General features: G+C 43.6%; 1 protein-coding gene across 12 annotated transcripts in view; it reads left to right on the top strand.

The window, feature by feature from the left end:
• Nucleotides 1–24,620, top strand: part of ZNF462 (zinc finger protein 462) — a 139,981-nt gene that overhangs the window by 79,367 nt on the left and 35,994 nt on the right. The gene's annotated exons all lie outside the window — the stretch shown is intronic.

The following is a 24,620-nucleotide window of genomic DNA, read 5'->3' on the forward strand; positions in this document are numbered from 1 at the left end:
TAACTGAAAGAAAGAAGGAATCTGTTTTATTCTTTGGCAGAAAATACATTCTGTTACTGGTCGGATCATCTAAAACGACTCATCTCGATTCTTTTTGGGAAGAAAGAATTTTCCTGGATTGTCCTCATCAGATTTTGTTGCTCTGGAACTGGAGCTAGATATTTTAGCCCAATTATATTTGAGATAAAATCCTTTTCTTGAGACGCATGATTCTATAGGTCCTCTCCTTGCTTTCAAATGTTGTTCTGCTCCAGAGGATTTTATGCAGGCAGAATTTAGGGGGACCAACTTGAGTGAGCCCCGATTCAGAGGTGGAGATCCTGAAAAGTCTTGCTGGATCCAGCAGAGGGTATGTCCTAAGCAAGAAGAAGTATGTGAAAAAGATTTTTTGAAGGTGCAGAGATGGGAAGAAGATACTAGAAATAATATTTTGGAAACAACTATTATTTACTTTTAGAAATAAGTTATATGAGTTTTGATGATACAGACCAGGAGAGCATGTCCAAATAGTATACACATTTCCCTGTTAACTCATTCATCATCCGAAATAACATCCTATGGAAAAGTCTTGGTTGTGATAGTTAAATAAAAATGGACACAAGAAGTTCAAGTAGTAGGGACTGTTTGCATCTTGCTGGATTCACTCCTTTGCAGTCTGTGCCCAGTAAGGGATGAGTTCCTGCCACAGGGACTCTTTACTTTGCAAGCAGTTTCAGAGCCATCAGCTGGACCCAAAGGAGGTGTTTGGCTGCGAGTACAGAGTCCAGCTAAGGTTTTATTTACCAGTACACGGCTCTTGGAGCAGTCATTCCAGGGCTAGGTCCTTCAGCTTCCTCAGGGACACAGAATATTCTTAGATCATTCATGCAAGCCACCCTCCTTATGTCATCTTTTATTTTAATGTACCGTGAGCCCTCCACCAAAGCAGCAGTGAGAGCAGTCGAGCAATAGGGCCTTCTAAAGAACCCTTAATCTAGTCCTTGGCTTTTTAGCCTTGCTAGCTATTTTTTCCTCCTTGACCAGTTTGAAAGTCATCCCTTCTAGTATTGCTATACAGGGTTCTGTCTCTTTTTTAATTTCTAAGCAATAAGATTAATCATTATTTTTATTTTTTACATTCTGCTGTTTGCCATAAGTTTATCATCTGGTTCAGCATGTCTGATGAATCAGGGGTACAAATTATTCGTCTCATTTTTCTAGAGAGGAGACAGATACCCCAAAGAGTGACCTGATGAGTCTAAGAGTCACAAAACCTATGTGTGTGGTGGAGCTTGTCTGAATCCAAACCTTGTGCCCTTAACCTTTGTGTCATCTCATGGCATTCTCATAGCAGAAATGCACATCCATACATGATCCAGAGTGGCTAAGGGACAACCTCCTCTTCCATGTTTGGGGATCCTGGAATTTTCCAAAGGAAACTTGGGCCAAGTTTTTATTATTCATTGATATTTAGACCTTAGGTTAATCGATAGACAGTATTGTTAGAACAGAATAGAGTGAAGTGAGAAATTGTGCATTTGGTTTTTAATAGTTATAGCCTTGGAGAGGAGAAGAAATTGAAGAGTCATGGAAGGCTTCTTGGTGGAGGTGGGGCTTGGGCTGGTTCTCGAAGCATGAGTGAGTTTTGCATAGGTGGAAGCCCATTCAGGGTAGAAGGAGTATCAGAAGTGAGCAAATATGCAGAAGGAGGAATCCTGGGACCACGCGACCAACCTGGCTACCGTGGAGGGCGTACATTAGTGAGAAGACAGTTGGTGAGGTGAGCAGAGAGGGGCGCCTGGGTGGCTCAGTGGGTTAAAGCCTCTGTCGTCAGCTCAGGTCATGATCTCGCGGTCCTGGGATTGAGCCCCGCATTGGGCTCTCCGCTCAGCAGGCAGCCTGCTTCCCCCCCGACCCCCAACGCCTATCTCTCTGCCTACTTGTGATCAAATAAATAAATCAAATAAATAAAATCTTAAAAAAAAAAAAAAAGAATAGTCATGAGAGGTAGTTCCTTTTAAGATGCCCACATATCTTATTCTTTTTTTATTACAAACATAATACCTACTCATAATTAAAGAACAGCTTTATGGGGGCGCCTGGGTGGCTCAGTGGGTTAAGCCGCTGCCTTCGGCTCAGGTCATGATCTCAGGGTCCTGGGATCAAGTCCCGCATCGGGTTCTCTGCTCGGCAGAGATCCTGCTTCCCTCTCTCTCTCTCTCTGCCTGCCTCTCCATCTACTTCTGATCTCTCTCTGTCAAATAAATAAATAAAATCTTTTAAAAAAAAAAAAAAAAAAAAAGAACAGCTTTATGGCGGTACATAACCTAAAATGTAGGAGTCACCCTTAAGGCCAGCCTTGTTTCAGTAACTAAAATAATCTCTATTAACAATCTGCTCTAGAGTCAGCTAGATGTTTGTTCTATAGGTTCTATTTGAATTTTTTTCTTTACAAAACTGGGACCATAATATATAAAGTATTTTTTTTTCATGTTTTTGCTCTCACTTGATAGATTCATTACTTGACTCATACTGTATTTTAAAATTTGAGAGTCCTTGTTTAAAAAAACAAGAATGATTCCCCTTCATATAATAAATATCAGGCATTTAAAGGCTTCAGTTGTATGTGTGTGTGTGAGAGAGAGAGAGAGGGAGATATGTGTTTAGGATGGCATTCTCAGAATTAGATAAGGCCTTTGAGCTTTTACTAATCAAAAATCCATTAATTGTGTTAATTTTAAGGCTCACTTATTGCCTAAAAAATTTAAGTTTTCTTCCTGCTGCTTGAGGCTTAATACATTTGAAATATTGGCAAATTGTCCATAAGTTAAGTGACAAAATCAAGATTACAGACCGTCTAGACTGTTCTGAGTATGAGCTGTAAGGAGATTTTGCTAGGTGATAAATATAAAATATGCCGGGTGGCTTCTGACCCTCATACTTTCTGCCAGTACTAGACTTGCCAAATTTTCTTAAAATCATTGCTTATCATATCTGTCTCCCCAGCTAAACTGTGTGCTCTCTGAGGTCAAGGACTGTATCAGATCCCTAGTGCTTGGCAGGCCATTCAATAAATATTTGTTCATTTGAATTAGGGCAACAAAATGAACCATACACAAGGAGAATTGACAGAACAGTAGTTTATATGTGGAAAAGCCTGGGACTTTGAGTGACTGTGAGCTCAGCTGTGCTGCGTAATGTTTGGGAAAAGCCAGTGGATTTGGGCTGCATGAATACCGTGATGTACCATCCTGTCCTGTTGCACATTTCCTTGGTCACACCTGTCTTCTCCAGTTAACTAACTTTGGCCTTCTTCCCAGTGACAACACCATATCCCTTTCAACTCTTTATAACCAAAGTGACTCATCTCTTTCCTCCAAGTGGCCAAGAAGAGGGAGCACATACCTTACTCGCTGCTACCTCTTGAGAATATTTCTGCTTCCTTCATTTAATGGTCCTTCTCAAATACCTGCTGTCTGCTGAGTTCCTTCTCCTGATGTTCTGGAATGTTCTTTCACTTTTCTCAGTGAACTCAGTGCCAGGTTCACAGCTTTTCTTTTTATTCCAACCATGACCATCATGCTCTAGAACTCCAGTATACTAGACTCAGTGAATTGGTCTCTTCAGGTCGAGATGCTTAACCTCCTTCCTGACTGTGCTCCAACCACCATTCCCCTGTGCCTGAATTCACTCTAACTGCTTCATCTCCAGCATCCCAAGCTCCAAATTCTATGACCAGGCCGCCTGGGTGGCTCGGTTGGTTAAGCATCTGCCTTCAGCTCAGGTCATGATGCCAGGGTCCTGGGATGGAGCCCCGGGTCAGGCTCCTTGCTCAGCTGGGAGCCTGCTTCTCCCTCTCCTTCTGCCTCTTCCCCTGCTTTTGCCCTCTCCCTTTCACTTGCTCAAATAAATAAGTAAAATCTTTAAAAAAAAAAAAAAAGATCTCTGACCTCTCTATCTACCCATTTCAGAGGGGCTTTCCTCAGCATCCTATGTCTCTAACTTGCCAGACCCCAACCCCAAAGAACTCTCACTCCATGTTCTCTGATTTTAGTCAGTCTTCTGGGCTCCAATCCCAAGCGTTGCCGATCTGTTTTCGAGGTTATCTTTGTTAACCACAAATCTGATTTACTTTAAAGAATGAAGTTGAACTTACTGAGATTTCTCCCTTTATAAAGCCAGTTTCCCTGCCAGTACACCAAGTTTCTCTCCAGAGAGCACTGTGAGTGGAGTCCCCAGTGCTGTTGGAGGTTGCTGGGAGCTGCAGTCTGTCTTGCCTGCCCCAGAGCTGACAGTGGATCAATGGCAGGAGCCACTCTGTGGTTAGCAGCCATGGCATATTGCAGAGGATTGTACTTGTGCGTTGTGATTTCACTGGTACTCTGTTTTACAGTTATTTTTAAAAATTTTGCCCATGGGTAAGTTTTTAATTAGGAATACAGACAGGAGAAGATGAGGAAATCCACTTGTACCTTGTGTGCTAGCAAGAATAATGCCACCAACGTGTCCGTTAGAAAAGACCTCCATCGTGATAACTAAATCAAAGGCAATGAATAGTTGGGGTTTTTTCCCCATTTTTAAAATTTATTTTTATTTACTTATTTTTAATTTTATTTTTTCAGTGTCCTGAGATTCATTGTTTATGCACCACACCCAGTACTCCATGCAATACATGCCCTCCTTAATCTCCACCACATGGCTCACCCGACCCCCTACTCTCCTCCCCTCCAAAACCCTCTGTTTCTCAAAGTCCACAGTCTCTCATGCTTCATCTCCCCCTCCAATTTCCCCCAATTCACTTTTCCTTTCCTTCTCCTAATGTCCTCCATGTTATGCCTTATGCTCCACAAGTAAGTGAAACCATATGGTAATTGACTTTCTCTGCTTGACTTATTTCACTCAGCATAATCTCCTCTAGTCCCATCCATGTTGATACAAAAGTTGGGTATTCATTGTTTCTAATGGCCAAGTAATATTCCATTGTATATATGGACCATGTCTTCTTTATCCTTTCGTCTGTTGAAGGGTATCTTGTCTCTTTCCACAGTTTGGCAACTGTAGCCATTGCTGCTATGAACACTGGGGTACAGATGGCCCTTCTTTTCATTACATCTGTATCTTTGGGGTAAATACCCAGTAGTGCAATTGCAAGGTTATAGGGTAGCTCTATTTTTAATTTCTTAAGGAATCTCCACACTGTTTTCCCAAGCGGCTGTACCAACTTGCATTCCCACCAACAGTGTAAGTAAGAGGGTTCCCCTTTCTCCACTTCCTCTCCAACACTTGTTTCCTGTCTTGTTGATTTTGGCCATTCTAACTGGTGTAAGGTGGTATCTCAATGTAGTTTTGATTTGAATCTCCCTGATGGCTAATGATGATAAACAATTTTTCATGTGTCTGTTAGCCATTTGTATGTCTTCTTTGGAGAAGTGTCTGTTCATGTCTTCTGCCCATTTTTTGACGTGATTGTCTGTTTTTTGAGTGTTGAGTTTAAGGAATTCTTTATGATCTTGTGTCATTTGCAAATATCTTCTCCCATTCTGTGGGTTGCCTCTTTGTTTTGTTGACCGTTTCCTTTGTTGTACAGAAGCTTTTGAAGTCCCAAAAGTTTATTTTTCGCTTTTGTTTCCTTTGAAAGGCAGTGAATTATAAGTAAAATTCCCAACTAACACACTGAAAGTGGTAAGTCCTATAGGTTGTTATGTCAATAATAAGACCGTTTTTGCTCACACAGCTACAGTATACTTAAGCATCTTGCCTATGTTACCTACATTGTGAAAGACTGGAAAACATCACTCTTTAAAAAATTTAATTCTATGTGAAAGATAGATTTTTTTTTCCTCTTTATTTTTTTCAATGGCTTTATTTGTATGTGCCTCTCCAACCCTGTAGCTTAACAAAAAGCTTTATGATCCTTTTTACCATGTTTCTCCCTCTTCTAACTTTCTGGGGTATTATCTAAATCAGGTTATGCCTCAGGAAGAACGTTGAGAACATAGATGTTCACTAGTCATGTGTTGTCAGAGCAGCAAAGAGTTTGAAAACTATAGGATGGAGGAGTGGTGGTTCTGGGCAAGTCAAGGGCAGGCTTTTGATTTATTTATGTATTTATTTATTAGTCATTTTCTAAACTGAGAGAAAGCAAAAAAAAAAAAAAAAAACCCAGGTGTGAGAAAGAAGTTTTGTGAACTAATATACTGAGTGAATGGGTGGTTTGTATACCAATCATCAAGCTCAACACATTAAAGTTGAGAAGTGCCCAGAGCCACAGGGCCAGACCCTCCCCTCCCCTGAGCAAAGGAGCGGCTCTGGGCTTCCAGTGTCTGGAAGGGGCATGAGGGTTACTGATACCAACAGGTCAGTGACATTCAGTGGCACATTGAGCCTGTCCCAGGTCCGCTGGGCATTCTGGCAGCCGTGGCTCCCTTCAGGTGCTCACCATCAAGGGAAGCATCCACATGTTCCAGGGAACCTATTCCCCACCTTGTACCCATTTATTTTCAGTGGAATTTTGGAGGCGTGCTGGGTTCTGGCTTTGAATGTGACTCTTATGTGTATCGCTGGGTTCATTTTAACTGAGCAAAGCACCTGGAACTTGGAAAGATGAGGGGCAAATGATCTCTCAGGAAAGCAGTTCTCCGTGTAGATCCTTTTTAGCAGTCTGCATGGGAAATCTTGGGCCTCTGAGTTTGAGGTCTGGCTTGAGAGATGTTGTTGGCCTGTATTGAGGAATCCATCCACTCAAGAGCCCATGAGACCCCCACCTGTGCAGCCTTCGGCAGAGGTCCTATCCACCTCCCTCTCTCCTGAGCGTGTTACAGTAAACCACTTACCTTCTCTGAACCTCTGTTTCTTGTTCATAAAATAATGATGATGCCTCCTTCGTGAGGTTATTTCAAGGATCAGTGAGATAACATGTAGAAATGCTATCATATTCTAAGTTACTGTAGGAATATTAGTATAAAAGTATTATCATAGAAGAAGCAAATTTCTTGTCAATTTATAGTCAGTTGTCATGCAGAGATGGATGAGAGTTTGATTTTTTTAGTAAAACAGGAAAAAAAATTCATGTTTTTCCTTAGAAGCTGAAAGAAATCTCTTCACATCATGAGCTATTTCTTGGGAGTCTAAAATAATTCAGTGTTCGGAACATGGTGTTTAATGTGGAGCCCTGTTGATCTAATTTTATTTAAACTTTGGAGCTTAATTGAAACCATCCACACAACAAAGTCCTTAGCAGTGGATACCCTAACAGACTGGTGAAACGCACTGATAAGTCCCGTGTCAGACATCAATAGTATTGTTATTACTGGCCCTAATCAATACATATCTTTAATTAATGGTAACTATTATTTACTGAATGTCTACTGAGTGAGTACTTTACAAACGTCCTCTCTTTTCATTTCATCCACCCAGCAATCCCACGAGACAGGAACTTCCATAACTAGCTTCTTCCTGTTCACAGAAGGAAGAAAAAAGGCTTAAGAACAGTCACAGTCACTTCTGGCAGATTTGGGATTAGGATGCATGTCAACCTGCCTCCAAAAGCCCTGTCCCGTATGTCATGCCATTTTCCTAAACCTCAGTTCTTAGATGTGTTATGTTTCCCTTGGAAAGTCTGAATAGGGGAGCTCTTGGAGCCCCAGGAAAGGGCTCTGTGTTTTAAATATTGAAGCCATTCTTGGATATGACCTTTAGCATTTTGATTCTGCAGTTGTCTTAGCCTCCAGATCTTCTTGAAAGAACCAGTATGCCCAACTTACACTCCCTCACCACTTCTTCTTTTCTTAAATGGCTGGAATCCACGTTCTGCCTTCAGCCTCTCGTTGAAACCACTCTCGTGAAGAGACCTCTTATCTGCTAACTGCAGTGACATTTTCTCTGGGAAGGAGTCAGTCCTTCCTTGTTCACACCTGCCACCGCCTCCTTCTCCTCCCTCTCCCTGTCTGGCATCCCAGGCAGTGTGACTCTGGCCCTCAGCACAGTAATGGAATGGCTTGCACAAGGGTTGACGACGACTCCAGACAAACAAGTCCATGGCCTCTGCTCCTGCCTCACCCTTCTTTTTTTGGCCGTGGCATTTAAAACTGCTGACTTTCCTCCCAGGGGAATTCTCCTCCTGTTGTTTGGGACCTGCTGTCTCTTTCAGGCTCTCCTCTGTCCTCATGGTAGTACCTTGTCTTTACTCTCTCATCACCACTCTTCCTCCCACTGCCCACACACAGACCTTGGGCCGGTCCTCCGCCCTCTTGGTCTGGTCCTCAGAGGTCCCCCTTCACAAACACATGGAATCAACTCACTGTTTAAATGATGCTGCCAGAATCTCATCCTCCAGCCCTAACCTTTCAGGTTCAGCTCCAGAACTTCTTTTCTGTCCGCTTCTCACCTTCTCTCTCTGGGGCTCTCATGCATCCTTCACCTCAGAGTTTCTGAAAGGGAACGCCTTACCTTCTTGGCTGTCGACCAGCACTCATGGTAGCCAGCCGGACTCTGTGTCTTCAGGTCTTGGCCCACAGTCCGTCAGCTGCTTGGCTGCCCACAAAGTCCTGTTGTCCCCTGTCTCCTGATGTCCTGTCACGATCTCCCCTCCCCCACCTTCTCCTCCTTCCCACACTTTCTCTTACCCAGGAGCCATTCCCATACCCCCTCCACCTGCCAACTCCTCCCTTCATCCACGCCATGCATGGTTGAGTTGCATTATTCTCCTACTCCAAAATCTTTAACCACTCTACATAGCCTGTTTAAAAAAATTCCTACCCTCAGCATTCTCCATGCCCCCCCCCCAGCTGCCCTCCTGGCTTCCATTTCCACATGTCCACACCCTACTTGTCCTTCAGAGCTTTCCTTCACTTTCATGATGCTTCTCATGATGTCTTCTCTGAAATCCTCTGGTGCTATGCCTGCCTCCCCTGGGGACATGTATGGTCCATTCTGCCAGCTCTGTAATATTACCAGAAAAAGAGCTCATTAGAGATAGGGTTTTTGTCCTGCTCATCTTTGTATTCTAAACATCTGGCCTAGGGTTACTTTATTCTGAGATTAGGTGTCCCGTAGATGTGAAATGAAAGTTGTGTCCTAGAATAGCTATTAAATAGTTAAAAGCAGCAGACCTAGATTTAAATTTTTTTCTCACTGTAAAGCCCCAATTGTCTTCCAGCCATTCTGGTAACAACAAATCGAAATGGCCTTGAGCATTTGCTCTTTTCTTTGGGGGCTCACTCTTTTGCAGTATGTGCTGTCGTAATCGCCCCTAACAACCCAAAAGCTCTTGAAATAAGAGATCTGATGATCCTTGTATCCATCAAAGACCCAACATATAGTAGTTCTATTTGTTATGAATAAACAAACCATTTATATAAAGTTAACAAGTCCAGAAGAATATTGGATCGCTTTACAAAATAATATTTTGACTATTGAGTCTAAATGAATGCAAGAAAATGTGTATCGTGTCCTTGGCTTGACACATGGCTATTAAAACTGAGGAGTAAAATACAGATCTAGAAACATTTTGGATGTGGCAGAGGCCCTGTGTTGGGAACACAGACCACAGGGTTTTGGCTGACACCAGTTCGTTTCTTTCTTTGCCAGAATGTGGACGTACCACTCAGTGTCTCGTGCCTCCTTGTTACGTTTTTCCACATGAAGGGCTGGTAGGTTGCCAGCAAGGTAGCCTGTTGGGTTTCTGTCCTTCCTTCCCATCAGCAGGGCCATAATCTACTCCAGATGTACGTGTAGAAATAGTAGGAACTGAATTTCAGATGAACACTTGCAACCTGCTAGTAAAATCCAGAGCAGAAAAGGTACGATAAGTTGTTTTCTCCTTACCAGAATGAAGTCTGTGGACTCACAGGCTGCCGCTGATCTTCCTTTGGTGAAAACAAACGTGCCATCAGTTGGTTTTTCCCACAGTGGGAAGGCATTTACCCCAAGCCACCTTCCCTGTCTGAAGTCATTGGTCAAGCACTGCAGGTGCAATTTAGAGACACAGAAAAGGTAAAAATATGAAGCCTCTATCTTACCTCTTTCCTGCTTAAAACCCTCCAGGGGCCACCTCCTTTGCCTTCAGAATAAATTCTAAGCTCAGCATGAAAGTTGTTTTCTGGGCCCCTCATTTCCCTGTGGGGTCATTCCTCATGCCTTGTTCTGGCTTCGTACTGTGTACAGCCACGCCGAGTACCCTGCCTTCCCGGGCGCCCACTCTCTCACACTGCAGGCCCTGCTCTCCCTTCCCCGAACGCCCTTCTCTGCTTGTGTTCACCTTCCTCCTCGTTACTCCATTCACTTGGCTGCTTGTGTTCACCTTCCTCCTCGTTACTCCATTCACTTGGCTAATTCTGACTCATCCTTGAAAACTTGAGTCTTGTTTCCTCCAGAAACCTTCCTCTCTGGCTGAGAGGCCTCCTGTGTATTCCTTCCAGATCCTTGAGCTCTGTTTAGTGACCCAGCACTGATCGACTCTGTTCCTCTCTCTCTTTGCACTAAGACCATTGGCTTCTTGAAGGCAAAGGCCATCATTTTTTTTTTTTTTTTAAGATTTTATTTATTTATGGGGCGCCTGGGTGGCTCAGTGGGTTAAGCCGCTGCCTTCGGCTCAGGTCATGATCCCAGGTCCTGGGTTCGAGCCCCACATCGGGCTTTCTGCTCAGCGGGGAGCCTGCTTCCTCCTCTCTCTCTGCCTGCTTGTGATCTCTCTCTGTCAAATAAATAAATAAAATTAAAAAAAAAAAAAAGATTTTATTTATTTATTTATTTGACAGAGATTACAAGTAGGCAGAGAGGCAGGCAGAGAGAGAGGAGGAAGCAGGCTCCCTGCCGAGCAGAGAGCCCAATGCGGGGCTCGATCCCAGGACCCTGGGATTATGACCTGAGCCAAAGGCAGAGGCTTTAACCCACTGAGCCACCCAGGCGCCCCAAAGGCCATCATTTTATGTTTGGGTTCCCAGAGTATGGCAGATGACCTTGCATGCTATGGGCACTCAAACAAGTGATTGGAGTGTCTGAATCTAGAAGTGTTGGTGTTCATGGTGCCATACACTGGCCACGGCACTCGAAAGGCTGTATAGACCCGTTGATGGTAGGCCTGCTTCCTCGCACCAGCCCTTAGGTTTCTCTTATGAGTACTGGCCAAACACTCCAGGCTCAGCCAAGCCACAGGTTCCCAAGCAAGCTTAGATGCCCTCATTAATCATGAAATTAAATCCCCAAAATCCATAGAAGCTGAGAAATTTGAGACAAACTCCCTCACATCTAGTAGGGAAAACCAGATAATCTTCGATGGATCAGGTGTCAAGAAGCACTGTGCAGAGGGGAAGGACGGGCTGTAGCGTCGGGTGGGATGGTTGGAGAGACCATCAGTGATCATGAGGCTGGTTGCCACACCTATAAATCGGGTACCGAAGGACCTTGCTCAAAGCTTGAGGTGAGCTTGGGGAAAAAAAAATTGAAAGGAAGTCAACCCCAGAAGGCTTGCCAGAGAAGTATCTAAAGTTTGGAAATGAAATTCACTCTGACCACTCTTTTTGCAGTAAGGTGATGTGTGACCATGCTGTGTGCATTGTGATCTGACAAAACGGGGCGAATCATGGAGTCTGTGGTGTTATTCAGGTCAAGCCCTGCCTTTGAGCCGAATCCAAGCCCCACGATTGCTCCCCTCCCCGCTGCAGCCATCTCCACCTTCCAAATAAGCTGGTGGGTTGTTGCCAGCTGTAGCAGTGCTCTTGGCTCTGCCCAGAATCAGTCAGTCGAAAGCTAGCTGCCGAGCTCCTGCCACGTACCTGGAGCCGGGACGAATGTTTGTTACATCTGTTTAGATCAGCGGAGAGACCCCCGCACCGCTCCATCCTGCAGTCCCGCCTAGGAGACCGAATTCTCGCATGGATAGAGAACACTCCATACACACTAGAAGGCAATTTATAATTCAGTTCAAGGTTATGGGGTGCCGACTTTAATAGCTGTGGAGCGGAGACCTTCAAACACTGCTTTGTGCATCAGGTGCTACGCTTCCCACACCGGCCTCCTCTGTGGCACCGCACACACCGTGATGCTTGCCATTGCCACGGCCTCCGTTTCACACGGGAGGAAGCAGAGGTCTGCCTAACCACCCATCTCCGCAGGATTCCCGGGGGGCCTCGATGCACCTCTGGGCAAATGAGAGGTTGCCTCTTTTCCAGTTACTCCCTTGCTTTTCCCATTTCATAAGATTATGGTGAAGATCAGCAAGAGGCCGTGTAAGAAGCCCTTGACCCAGGTGCTAGCCAGAGAGCTGGTGGAGACAGTAGAAGGTGACCCTGGATCTCACCACCTGTCCCTTTGCCTTCTTGAAGGCTCCTGCCCTACACCTGAGCCCAGCCCCACCGAGCAGGCGAGTTTAGAGCAGGCAGAAGAGCTGTCTATCCGAAGGCAGGAACCTACTGCTTTAATGGTGATTAAAAAATGTAGCTTCACCCAAAGCCAGGATTTTCTTCCACGGCATGGGAATAGGGAAAAAGAAAAGGAAAAACGGTAAGAAACCCACTGGGTTTGTTGGTTAGGAGACTCCTGCTGCTGGGCGACAGTTTTAGAAAAAACTCCATGCTTTGAAGTGTGGCTGCTTGTTCTATTCTTGATAAACCATTGCCTTTCTCACCTGATTTCCATATCATCACTTAGAGCTCTACACGGATCTAAATATATATGCTTATACTCAGATGCGTTTTTTTCTCCTGATTATCTAATCTTTGAAGAAATCGCTACAGTTGTTCCCTGCCCGGGCTGACTGCACTGTTCATAGCAAGCCATCCATTGTGCCCAACTCCTTGAAGTCAGTAGGCATCTTCCCTCTAGTCAGGTCTTGAGGAGGAAGCTCAGTGGCCTTGCCCATGGCCCGCGAGCTCTCCATTCCATGTGAAGTTGAAGCAAGCTTTCTGCGGTTGAGGCCAAGTCACTGATATAAAGAGGCTTTTGTACTCCAAGGTTTGCGTTGGATTTTCAGTGTGGTAAAGACATCTATAGGATCTAAACGAGCAGCAGGAAACATTACTTCCTCATCACACAATTCAAAAGAGTCACAGGTGAATTTTGCATTTGGTATTGTAAGAGCTTCTCAATTAACAATGGCAGATGCCACCCAGAGTTTCCTCCCCCCCCCCAAAAAAAAATTAGAAAAAGGCTCCTTTACCACACATTTATTCGTTTCCCAACAAGTTTCCAGCCTGCTTCGAGAAGACTTTTTTTTTTTTTTTAAGATTTTATTTATTTATTTGACAGAGATCACAAGTAGGCAGAGAAGCAGGCAGAGAGAGAGAGAGAGAGAGAGGGGGAAGCAGGCTCCCTGCGGAGCAGAGAGCCCGATGCGGGACTCGATCCCAGGACCCTGAGATCATGACCTGAGCCGAAGGCAGCGGCTTAACCCACTGAGCCACCCAGGCGCCCCTCGAGAAGACTTTTTAAGAACACACACTTTGAGTTACGAATAACGTTTAGGGCAGAAGGAATACCTATGATGTTTGCTAATGACTGTGGCAGAAAAGGAACATATTTTTGAAACTGGGGCACGCAGGAGCCCCAGGTTCTCTTCCTGTTTCTCCATGGACTGGCTGGGGAACTGGAGGTCCTCTCATCTCCACTTTGCCAAACCTCCAGCAGTCTCTATGCAAAGTGCCTTCTCTGTATGTTACACACCTGGGATGAGAGCGTGTTCCCGATCGAGAAAAATTGGTAAAACAGTTTGTATGGTGAAAATGTAGTGATAAATGTGGGCAGGAAACCCATGAATGCCTTCTCATGGATTGCAGCGGGCCCAGTTTTCATGGCCGTAGAAGCTGACTGTAGGAAAGTCACGGTGCATTAAAATACGTGCTGCCGGTTACACCTGTGCATTTTACAAACCTCTGCGCCTCCCACTGGGTACAAAGAAGAGGAGAGAGTTGCATATGGAATCAATGGAAGTGCTCCCAGGTAGCCTGATGCCATCCGTTTCAAAGTTTAGACTTCATAGTTGATTAGGGTCAAAAGCAGAAGTGATGCCTTTGGCTTCTTAGGATGGCCATGGATGATGAATTTCATGCCATCCAAACTCTCAGAAGCCATTCTCCAGATAATCAAAAGAGACCCCCAACTCAGTTTTTCCTCCCTTCTCCCAATGTCCTCCATGCTATTCCTTATGCTCCACAAGTAAGTGAAACCATATGATAATTGACTCTCTCTGCTTGACTTATTTCACTCAGCATAATCTCCTCTAGTCCCATCCATGTTGATACAAAAGCTGGATTGAATATCCTCTTTTCAAAGAGATCCTAGTTTGGCACAGGTAAAATAAATTAATCTCAGTGCCTTGTCATGAGCACAAGTAGGGATTTTAATAATTGTAATTAGAAAGTTCAAGGAAGATCTTTATCGTGATGGCATATTTGAACTAAGTTGGGTTTTGAAAGGTGGTAGAAGTTGAGAATGCTGAAAAGTAGAAGAAAGGCATTGCAAGACTGAATGATGCAGTGAAAGGAAAGCACACAGCGAATATTAGGAGCCTTCCATGTGGCTGGCCGGGAGCAGTGTGGGAGCATTATGACTGGGGGGGGGGGGGATAAGTCTGGGAAGGTGCAGGAGGGTGGGAGCCCCAACAGTGCAGAGTTTGGACCTTTTCCTATCAGACTCGGTGATGGTCATGTTTGCTTTTAGAAGAGAAAGGAATCTTAGGAGGAGAAGAAACTTGAAAACGGAACACCTGTTAGGAACATTTTGCAGTGGAAGGTAATGCATGCAACCACAGGGCCCGAACCATGGCCGTGGAGTAGTGAGTAGATCACAGAGGACGGTAGAACCAACAGGGCTTTCCACTCATTGAACCCCGTAGAGCAAAAGAAAGAAATGAATAGAGGATTTGCCCTAATTTTGTTGACTGAGTAGATGGTGAGGCCATTTGTAGAAAATCCCAGTGAAACAAATGGTTTTGTCCCCCAAATATAGGGCCTGGCAAACTGCAAGTCTTAGCAGATTTAGGTCAGACTTACCTGGATCCCCCAACAGAGAGAGAGAGAGAGAAAACATGAAGCTTCATGTAAAATCAGGCCGTTGTGAGACCCTTTCAATGAACTTCAATAGGATGGGACACAATCTCTCAAAAAGAGAAGGTGGCCTTTTTTCTTTTTTTCTGTTTTTGTCATTTTGAAGACTAATTTTTTTGTTTCAGTTTTTTTTTCTTCATCTATTCCCTGATCATATTTCAAGGTTTTGTTTTTACTCATCAGAATGACAGGAAGTTTTCAAAGTGTGTTTCCTTCAAGTTTGGCCTCAGCCTTATTTTCAGGATTAGGCGTTTGTTTTTCCATTTGCCTCCATGACAACCAAGCCCAGAATTCCTATATATAGTCATCCAGCGCCCATTGTCCTCCTGGCCATTGTAGCATAATGTCGTGCATCCAAGCCAGAGAGCTTCTCTGGTGAAGGAAGATGGGGAGGCGCCGGGGTCCTTGGCCTGGAGATTTTCAAGGCACAATCAAAAGAAGGAAATAAAATAGTGTGGCTGCCTCTGGAGATTTATGTTCCCCTTTAGACACTATCCAGAAGGAGTTGAAATGTCTCGTGTTCCATAGCTTTGTTTCTAATACGATTTTCTTTTAAAGTGGCCCACAGAGAGCATTTTTGAGACTCTTCAAAGGAAGTGCTTGGAAAGTTGCATCGATAATTTGTACTTGGTGGTATTCTTCTGGAGGCCAGGTTCTGCTCTGTGTTAATAGTGTGAAATAAACAACAGGTATCTTGAGAAACAGAGTTGAGTTTCAAAGGGATTCAGATAGAACCTAAGAAAAGTTATTAAATAAGTAAACTTTTTGAGTCTGTGAATCATCTTGGGAGCGTATTGTTTTCGTAACTTCAAATGATAGGTGATAGATGGACAGATAGGCAGACAGGCCCACATTTAAGAAAGTTGTACACAAATTCAATCCTGCAACATTTTCCTACATACCTTTTTTCATAAGTACTTTCTTTATGAAAGGACTGTGAGTCTCTGTGGCTATAAAAGCATGTGAGGTACTGTTCCTGCTGATCTAAAGTGTAAGCTCCACAAGGATCCTTGTTTTTTCTTACTGATGTATCCCAAGTGCTTTGAGGTGCCTGACACGTAGAAGCCTCTCAATAAATATTCTCTGAATTAATCGAAAACTGGGAACGAATATATAGACTGATGTAGTAGAAACTCTTATTTGATGTGATCAATACCCACCTTCTCAGTTATATTTGAAAGTTACTAAATGCAGGGAATCCTTTTTAAAATGTCTTAAGCATTTTATTTTCACCTACAAAATAGATTCATTCACCACTATTGAGACGTAGGGCCAAGCCTATGTATTGGAGTCCTTCAGTTAAAGTTCCCCATTCCCTTCATGGCATAAAAGACAGGCATCCATGTTTTATCATGTGTTACTTCCAGAGTCTGCTTCTTTTAAGTGGAGTGGTAATTTAGACATTTGTGGAACAGTCTTAGAACATAGTCCTTCTAGATTTTTATGTTCTCAATTTATAGTTGGTCTTGCCAAAACATAATTTGACATAAAAAAATTGTTTTTAGCAACTTGACTTTATCAAGTCTTTCCAAAGCATTCAGTGTAGCTTTCCTAGAAATGACACCTTATGCCCATATTTCATCATTTTAGGTCATATTAATGACATCAGACAAGCTCAGTAGCAAATAGAACAGGTACAAAGAAGTCTGGGAGCAAATCCAGTGGGTTTGTTGTTAACATCAGCTCAACTGTTGGAAGCAGAGATGGATGGGCCTGCTGGAGGGTAACCCCCAGCAACTAGTCCAGACACTGCTGCCTTCGGTCTTCTTGGGTCAAGGTGTTTTAGGGTCAGAAGCATTGATCTGGCCAAATGTGATAGTGGAGGTTGCTTAGGGGACTGTGCGAGTATAATATGAGGTGTAATGAGATCAGGACGAGAAACCCAGTGTGTCTGTGCTGACAGAGCACTGAGGAGAGCAGCGTCCTATCTGGATTGTTGGGAAAAGTCATCACAGTGTAGACGACATTTCAGCGGCGCTTTGAAGGATGGGTAGGTATTTGTCAGGCAAAAAGAGGAGGAAGAGTGCTTGGTGGCCCTGGTCAAGGACTCCCAATGATGAAATCAGCAGAATGTGCAACGGGGAATTGAGAATGAGCTAGAAGTGAGGTTGAACACCTGCTCTGGGGCCAGACTGAAGAGCTCTACATTCCGCACTCAGGAAATCAAGACCTCGCCCTTGGGCCCGGTGGCATAATACTGTCATAACCATGTGAGTGATAACATGTCTGTGATGTGCTTGCTGGCTGGAGTGGAACAGATATCTGAGGAAGGAAGACCAGATTGGAGACTGTTCCAGCTGCCCATGCAGGATATGAGGGCCTGAATGAACAATGGGAAGGGAAGGCCTAGAGAGGGAAGTGTTTGGAGCTGAGCGGGACACAGGTCTCTGGGACAGCGTACTTGGCTCAGGTGCTGCTGCCAAGGACAGCTGGGAGGAAGAATCTGACAGCTGAAACTAGAACGAAGTGGTGAGCCATTCACTAACGTTCAGACACGTGGGCAAAGGAACAAAAGGAGAAGTGTGGGCAAAGAGGAGATCCGTCTTCAGTGCCACAGGTGTAAGGAGTCTGACAATTTTTTTCAGCGTTAGAGGAAGACTCAGTCACCTTAAAGCTTCCTCAGTTTCTCATGGCAGCAGGATTCTCTCGTCCCCACAGATACCTGGGTCAGTAGCACAGATGTGAAAACACATAGACTCTCTGTCCTTTGCCCACATTTATTAGCACTTGCATGATAGAAGTTGCATGGCATTCCAGAAGTTTCCCAGCTATTAACTAAAGTAGATCTTTAACTGCTCTCTTGGTGTTGTTAGTGTCCCCTTCTCCAGTTTTCTGTGATTTCTTGACTGGAAATAGTGAGCTGTATTTCCAGCATTTTGGAGGTCCCATACTTTGGATATTTACAGTAGTTGCAGTTCAGTTATTCACAGTTATTCACATTCACATTGCAGTTCACACAATTCACAGCACTCACCACAGCACATACCCTCTCCAGTGTCCATCAACCTCAGTTTATTTCCCGAGATTAAGAGTCTCTTATGGTTTGTCTCCCTCTCTGGTTTTGTCCCATTTCATTTTTTCCTCTCTCCCCGATGATCCTCTGCCTTATTTCTCAAATTCCACATATCAGCAAGATCATATGATAATTGTCTTTCTCTGATTGACTTCTTTTGCTTAGCGTAATACCCTCTAGTTCCATTCATATTGTTACAAAAGGCAAGATTACATTTTTGATGGCTGCATAGTATTCCATTGTGTATATATACCACATCTTCTTTACCCATTCATCTGTTGATGGACATCTAGGCTCTTTCCATAGTTGGGCTATTATGGACATTGCTGCTGTAAACATTGGGGTGCAGGTGCCACTTTGGATCAATACATTTGTATCTTTGGGGTAAATACTTAGTAGTATGATTGCGGGTCATAGGGTAGCTCTATTTTCAACTTTTTGAGGAACCTCCATACTATTTTCCAGAGTGGCTGCACCAACTTACATTCCCACCAACAGTGTAGGAGGGTTCCCCTTTCTCAGCATCCTGGCCAACATCTCTCATTTCCACACTTGTAAATTTTAGCCATTCTGACTGGTATGAGGTGGTATCTCATTGTGGTTTTGATGCCCTGATGCCGAGTGATGTTGAACACTTTTTCATGTGTCTTTTGGCCATTTGGATATCTTTGCAGAAATGTCTGTTCATGTCTTCTGCCCATTTTTTTTTTAAGATTTTTAAAATTTATTTATTTGACAGGCAGAGATCACCAGTAGGCAGAGAGGTAGGCAGAGAAAGAGAGAGGGGAGGAAGCAGGCTCCCTGTGGAACAGAGAGCCCGACGTGGGGCTCGATCCCAGGACCCTGAGATCATGACCTGAGCAGAAGGCAGAGGCTTCAACCCACTGAGCCACCCAAGCGCCCCTCTTCTGCCCATTTCTTGATTGGATTATTTGTTCTTTGGGTGTTGGGTTTGATAAGTTTGATAATCTTCTTTAGAGATTTTGGGTACTAGCTCTTTATCGGGTATGTCATTTGCAACTATCTTCTCCCATTCTCTTGGTTGTCTTTTGGTTTTGTTGACTATTTCCTTTGCTGTGCAAAAGCTTTTGATCTTGATAAAGTCATTTTTGCCCTTGCTTCCCTTGCCTTTGGTGATGTGTCTAGGAAGAATTTGCTGCATCTGAGGTCAAAGAGATTGCTGCCTGTGTTCTCCTCAAGCATTTTGATGGATTCCTGTCTTACATTTAGGTCTTTCCTCCATTTTGAGTCTATTTATATGTATGTTGTAAGGAAATGGTCTAGTTTCATTCTTCTGCATGTGGCTGTCCAGTTCTCCCAACACCATTTGTTGAAGAGACTGTTTTTTTTTTTCCATTGGACATTCTTTCCTGCTTAGTCGAAGATTAGTTGGCCATAAAGTTGAAGGTCCATTTCTGGGCTCTCCGTTCTGTTCCATTGATCTATGTGTCTGTTTTTGTGCCAGTACCATACTGTCTTGATGATTATAGCTTTGCAATAGGACTTGAAGCCCAGAATGCTGATGCCACCAGCTTTGCTTTTTCTTTTTCAACACTCCCCTGGGTCTTCAGGGTCTTTTGTGGTTCCATAAAAATTTTTGAATTATTTGTTCCATTTCTGTGAAAAAAGTCGATGGTATTTTGTTAGGGATTGCATTAAATGTGTAGATTGCTTTAGGTATCATAGACATTTTCACAGTATTTATTATTCCAATCCATGAGCATGGAATGTTTTTCCATTTCTTTGTGTCTTCCTCAGTTTCTTTTGTAAGTATTGTATAGTTTTCTGAGTACAGATTTCCTTGCCTCTTTCATTAAATTTATTCCTAGGTACCTTATGGTTTGGGGTGCATTTGTAAATGGGATTGACTCCCACTGCTATTCAACATAGTACTAGAAGTTCTAGCCTCAGCAGTCAGACAACAAAAAGGAATAAAAGGCATCTGAATTGGCAAAGAAGAAGTCAAACTCTCACTCTCTGCAGATGATATGATACTTTTTGTGGAAAACCCAAAAGATTCCACCTCGCCTGTGTTTCTCAAGAAAATTAGAATTCAGGCATTATTTTGAACTTTCTTTGCTATTTTAGAAGATTTTAAATTCTCCCTTATGCGATCTACCCTACTCTCTGGCATACATATTTTTCCATTCAGACTCATCCTCTGATCTTCATTCCTTTTCCGTGTCGGAATTAAGTGACTTTTTCTCATTGTGTTATGAATGGAGTTATTTCATTTCTATTTAAGACTTAAGGTGGAAGTGTGGTGACTCGAACGTTCCAGCATCTTCATATCTAGTGTTACTTCATTAATGAACACACTGACTAGTACTAGTTATTAATGGGCACTCAAGTTTCTTTTGTCATTCTCCTCCATCTCTCTTCTTCCAACATTCCATTAGTCACCACATACTGATTTTGCTTCTTCTCCACTTAGCTCTTTGTGGATGCCTCTATCAAGATGTTTATTTCTCTGCATTTATCATAATGAGTTCTTTACATGTCCATCTGAGACAGTGAGCTGCTTGAGGGCAGGAACCAAATCCTGTGCCCAGAACTGAGTCTTCTGTTGACGTAGATGCTCGGTAAATATTTGATGAACAAATGGATATAATTGAAGTATTTGCCCCCCCTCCACCGGGCATCCCTCATGTGCTTGCCTAAGATCCTTTGTCTTTTAATTTTCTCCTGGTACTTGGTTCACACCGACCAAAAGAGCCTGCCTCCCCAAGTCTGCACGAAAGTCTAGCTCAGATAGAATTAAGTGTGGTTGCTGGCACCAAGATCCTTCTGCCACTTTTGTACCTTCACTCACATCCTCTCTGGAGCTGCAGAAAATTGAGAATTGATCTCCCTGTATAGCTTCCCTTTTGGATCACTCAGTACATAAAGGGGTTCTCCTCTGCAGCACCCACAATTTACTGCCCAACTGATTCTTACTCTTCTTTGGGTCTCCCTTAATCTTGCAACAGTTAAATTCTCCTGGTACTCACTCTTCATTTGTTCTCCTTGCCATCAGTGGGGTAAGTTTGCCAGACGTGGAGAAGGCCTGTGTTATCACAACAGCTCTGCTCGCCCCCCTGCTAGAGCCCAGCTCTGAGAAGGTGTCTTCTTGGACTTTGACTCCCTAGAGCCCGCACATAGGCTGGCACTAAGAGGGTGTTAACTAAATGTTTGTAGCCTCAGAATATTCCAGAACGCTTCATTCTGTCATGCTTTTTATACTGCCAGAGTTCACGTATTTGTCATTCATCTTTATAAAATCAAATTTCTTACGATTGTTTCTCTGCTGGCTAATTTTTAGAGAAAAGAGAAGAAAGAAAAAAGCCACTTGAAGTGATAGTTTCCTGGCTTTGGTGGCATTCTGGGAGATAGACTTTAACAAGATGGTCTTCCATTTCTTCAGGAACATGAGTCAGTGAGAGGGCTGGGAGGTTTCCTCTGGAACCCAGCCCTTTCCTTGGTTCAGAAGCCTGCCCAAGAGCCACCGGAAAGCAGCCACCCGTCTCCCGGCCGTGTACCTTTCTTTTCCCAGCCAAATCCCACTTGAGGAATTTCAGAGCAGCATTATTTGAGAGCAGGTTATCAGGCATCTGTGCAAGTGTGACATTTGGACCAGCGGGTTTCTGATGCTGGGTATCTGCTGTGTTCTCCTGCGCAGCCTGCTGGTGGACCTGTCGCCTATGTGATCCCGTGTTTTTATTTTTATAAAGCATCTTAAAATTTTGGATATTCTTTTTCTTTCCCACGTACCTTGCTTTATTTTTTCCCCCGACATGCTCTGAAAGGCCCATTCACATCCCATTCACTGTTATCCCCTATCTGTTCCATTTTCATTTCTATCTATTCTAAAATGATTTTCATGACTTTCAATTTTTCTGTCACCTTTTCTCCCTGCTCTCTGCTATGTATTTATTGTTGATGGACCACTCAGATGTTCTTTCTCATTCTTCTGACTTGTATAACGGGACCCCAGGTCACCATTGGGTATGGACACCTGATGGGCAAGACTCAGATTTTAGAGTCTGATGAGTCTTTGGTAAAATCCAACCTCTGCTTCTTACTAGCCATGTAACCAACTGCCTCAACTACCTCATGGGTAAAATTGGGATGAGAACCTAACTGCACACTGTAGTTGTGAGAATTAATTGCTGGCTTTTCAGTAAATTATAAACCCACATCCATAAGCACCATGACCGTCCGTGCTAAAATTCTAGTTTGATCTTGATTTTACAAAATACATTTTTATAGACTGTTGACAAAATGGATAGCTACCTATGACTTAGATTCATCTTATAACTATAGCTGTACCTGATAATGTAATTTCTAAAGCTTTGCATGTAAATAAAGTCATGGGTCAGAGAATTAAGCTTTTAGATGGCAGGCGTATGTCAGGATTGGGTTAGGAACGTAGGGACCAGCCTGGTCTCTGCTGTTGATTTCCCCTGTAAGGATTACTGGCCATCTAACTGAAAAAGATGTGATCTGGGTGACCAGCTCGGGTTCAGTTTCCCCCTGCATTCCCTCCCTCTGCTTCCGGTGCTGTATATCTCAGTGACCACAAACCTGGCTGGCGGAAACAGAGTTTTTTCACTTTCTGTAAGCTCAGAATGAAGAAAATAGTGTTCATGATGATTTTTAAACCTCTGTGACGTGTCCCTTCACTACTAACAATCTGCTTGCCTTTCTAACCTGGGCACAAAAACGACCCTTTTCCTGTTCCTCAGGCTGTGTGTCTCGTGAACAAGTTGGAATGTTATGTAGTTTAGCAAATGGGCTTTTTTAAGATCGGTGGAATCATACACGCTCACGTCTTTGTCACTTTAGTGCCCAAAGTGCTAAAATTGTACATTATTCACAAACTCCCAAGTGAGAGAGAATGAGAGACATAGTGTGTCTTGGCACCGGAGAGGAAAGTAAAGCTCTAAGAAGACCCAAAAAGTTGTAACCTGGGCATTATTACAAATGTACCATAAGTGGTGGGATTTGCCTATCTTTGTAAATAAACCTGTCCATCTGATTTTAACCAGAAAAAAATAAAAAGGAATCCATAACATGGTACACACGGCTGTTCCTTTTGCATTGCCATTTACAAAGGAAGGGCGCTGAGCCTCCCTTTCTTGGAATGCTTTCCCTCACCACTTCTTGCGTTTCTGTTTCTTCAAGTTTCATGTAACATATATATACCGAAGTTAAAATTTAGAATTCGTTTTTTGAGATGGATGGAATGAAATGCAATAGACCCTAGAGACAAGACAAATGTGTTAAATCAAAGAAGACTCCCTTCCCTTGGAGGGAGTCTCCCTAAGAGATTAGTGCAGGTGTGAAGTTGGGGTGGATGGAAGGTAGGGGGAGATGAATTTACCTGGCTTATGATTTGAGTCGGAACAATGGACTTTACGCTTCTGTAATAAAGGGATCGAAACTGTCAGGGGCCTGTGTCTGAGGTGACCACCAGCCTCCATGCTAGCCTTCAGGACTCACTGAGTTGGGTATCGAGTCTTGGAGGGAGCTGGTAGCTGCTTTTGGAAAAACGGACCGTTCCTTGGGACGTTCATTTTGGTTTCTGGGTAGATTTGTAGGTGGCCGAGAGCTCACAAGCAATAGGACCCGGCTTTGGCCTTGTTGGTCCCAGAATTTCAATCCTGCAGAGCAAAGAGCAAACAGGAGGACAGGGGCTCATGGGGGAGGCTGGCAGAGCAGTGCCCAGCCCACGGCTCAGCCCTGTGTTAACAAGAGAGGGAGAGTACACCTTGCGCTTCCTTGTGCCTGTATTAAGCAGAAACTAGTATTGAGAGCTTAAATGGAAAACATCTTGAACAATCCATGAGGTGGTAAACAAACCTGCTATTGAAAGGAAGAATGAGAAGTTGACAATTGCATTATTGTGATCCTGAGTGGGTTCATCAGCTAGGGTTGAGGAATAAAGAAACCAGAGATAAAAGACTTGAGTAAAATGAATTCGGTTGTGTCATTCCTTTCTTCCTTTGTCTTCAGTTTACACCTGGTAATGAACCCGTGGAGGCTCAGAGGTATTGTTCAAGTTTCCTTTTGTTTTATTTTTGTGTGTGTGGCAGGTTTGTTTACAATTTCCAAAGGGTTTTTTCCTCCATCTTGAGGAATACGAATTGAGGAGGGGGAGGAGGAGAACAAGAAGGGAAGGTATTTTAGTATTTTGAAGACAGGAGGCGGCCTTACAATCAGGGAGGCTGCTCTGGTTTTTGTTTTTCTCCTCCAAGAGGCCAACGGGATGGATGGTACTAGTTTTCATCAAATACGGGTTTTACAGAATTCCTCCGTGTCCTGCCTCAGGGAATCATGCTTTGGAAAATGAAGTGTCCGTCAAATCAGGAGGAGGCTTGTACAGTTTCTAACCCCTTCCCCCCCCCTTGCTTTTTGAAAGGCTTTAAAAAAAGAGCCCTTTGTTTTCTTTTCAAGGAAAGTTACACTGAAATTCATCTGACGGGTATTTAGGACTCCATTCGTGTCATTCATAGGCGGCTGTAGGTTATACAGGACAATGTTGTCAAAAGCTTAGCCTCAACATTCAAAGCAGCGCGTTGGAAAAAGGTTCAAGACCTTTCTCTCCT

This window comes from Lutra lutra, chromosome 13, assembly GCF_902655055.1.
Source record: "Lutra lutra chromosome 13, mLutLut1.2, whole genome shotgun sequence".
Classification (NCBI taxonomy): domain Eukaryota; kingdom Metazoa; phylum Chordata; class Mammalia; order Carnivora; family Mustelidae; genus Lutra; species Lutra lutra.